Source organism: Coffea arabica, chromosome 3e, assembly GCF_036785885.1.
Source record: "Coffea arabica cultivar ET-39 chromosome 3e, Coffea Arabica ET-39 HiFi, whole genome shotgun sequence".
NCBI classification, from domain to species: Eukaryota; Viridiplantae; Streptophyta; class Magnoliopsida; order Gentianales; family Rubiaceae; genus Coffea; species Coffea arabica.
In genome coordinates, this window is record NC_092315.1 from 8,313,810 (window position 1) to 8,315,891 (window position 2,082).

The 2,082-nt window shown below is 36.0% G+C and overlaps 1 long non-coding RNA gene across 1 annotated transcript; it reads left to right on the forward strand.

Moving 5' to 3' along the window:
• The first annotated feature begins 767 nt into the window (after positions 1-767).
• LOC113737844 (uncharacterized) lies at positions 768-1,586 on the forward strand. Its single transcript, XR_011842207.1, has 2 exons — positions 768-921; positions 1,011-1,586. It is a non-coding gene; the product is annotated as an uncharacterized lncRNA (long non-coding RNA).
• Positions 1,587-2,082: the final 496 nt, after the last annotated feature.

The window sequence follows — 2,082 nt, forward strand, 5'->3', positions numbered from 1 at the left end:
AAAATTTAACGAAATTAGAAACGATATTTAAAGAAAACAAAAGTATATGAATTTTCATTTGGTTCTCTTTATTTCACCCATAGATTTATCTTAAAGTGATAATATTGTTAAGAGCCCCAAATTCAATCATTAAATATTACTCAAAATAGTAGAAAATGAGTGTGGAAACATAATTGTCTTTCAAGGACTAAGTTGAGATATTTTATTGTAGACATTTATGGATAATATTTGCACCGATGCATTCAACCTTCAAAGCCGACATGAACAAAAGTTCCAAAAACTGTATAAATTGTTGCAATCGTACTCACGAAGTGCACACATGAATCGATAGTGTCCCCTTATGAATTCTTGATTAGGTAAACAATACTGCCTGTTGAAATTAGTACTAACTCTGTCATGGTTGTAAATGGCTAAGTGCTATTGTCCTTCATCTCCCAAACTTTCCACTTTCCAGCCAAAAAAAAGAAAGAAACAATCGCAATCTCCATGAGTTATTGCACGGTTTTCTTGAGGGCATCGACTCATTGTATAGTAACAGATATAGCTTGTGTTGGGACACTTTTCTCTGCTGCCAAGTTTTCGACAGTCACCAGTTACAAATATCTGTCTTTCGGCTAGCTAGTTCTTCAAGGAAAAAATGGCTGCAGCCAAATCTGGAAAGGTGAATATTGATTGTATGCCTAGCTGGACCTAGATTTCTTTCTTTTTTCAAGTTTGTGTGTAGTTTGGGGAATCAACTCATAGACAAATTGTATAGAAACGCTCGAAAAGGATAAGGAGTTGCAAATTAAAGCAATTTCAACATTCTTGAATTGTCTTGAAGCAATATTTTATACTTCTAGTTGTCTACATGCATATGGGTAGGCGGTCTCTAGAATTGCCTGATTAAGCTTCCTCCCAGCAATGGTTTCTTACTAATTGGTTGGATTTAGCTTTGTGGTTGTTTGTCTGAAATGATTCTAATTGCTTTGGGTTTTCTTACTGAAAAAAAAAATGTTTGGGGTTTACAGAACGACATAAGTGACCTAGAACCAGTGAAGCCGGCTGACCCTCGTGTGATCGAGATCGGACAATTTGCAGTGGCAAAGCACAACGAGGAGCCCGGGATTGAGCTGTTTTTCGTCGCCGTGGTTGGCGGATTCACGTGGAGCAATTACTACGCGATTATCATTGAAACTCAGGATGGTGACGGCGCCACATATCTGCACAAAGCATTGGTTTTTGCGATCTCAGATGAAGGCTTGGAACTCATCTGGTACAAGAATTAATTAAGCACTACTCTTGATCATCAACTGAGGATCAACGACTTCAAGTACTTTAATTATCTAGTGTCTATATATGGTGTGGTTTTCAGTTTACGCATGCATGGATGATGTGCTGCTGCCATGCATACATCTTCCCACTGTTGTACTAGTATGTTAAATAAGGTGCGATTATACCAACAAAAATGCACCATTCCGTCTGTGTTTGAGTTTGTGTTTGTGTTTGTATCCTTGTACTGGTATGCATGTTAAAGGTGCACTTTCACGGACAAGAATGCACCATTAAATAAATAAAAAGATGACAGTTTCTGCTTTCTGCGACCATTCTTTTGGTCATCTTAAAACAACATGTGTCCTACCATGTGCTAGTTAAGTTTAGAATGCGTAGGTATGAACAATGAATCGTCCATTATCTTTAAAATGTGACAACAAAGTTAATAGATCTACGTACCGTTAGATTATAATACTTATCCCTATATTTTGTTTGAAAAGTCAATGGAGCGGAGATCATGAGATTCAACACCAAATCATTCAAGCAATCAAGAAGAAAATAATGCCTTATGGTCAATATTAAGGAAAAATAAATAAATAGAACTTTCTCGTTTTTCAATTCTAGAACCATTTTTTTTCTTCTTTTTGTGCAACACTATCTCTTGATTTCACTATAGCTAAGTGCTTAGGCACTTGATATAGGACACATACATACACACACATACATATAGATACACATATACATATGTGTATATACACATATATATACCCGTATACATATACACATATACATATACACACACAGATGCATACACATGCATAAATACTA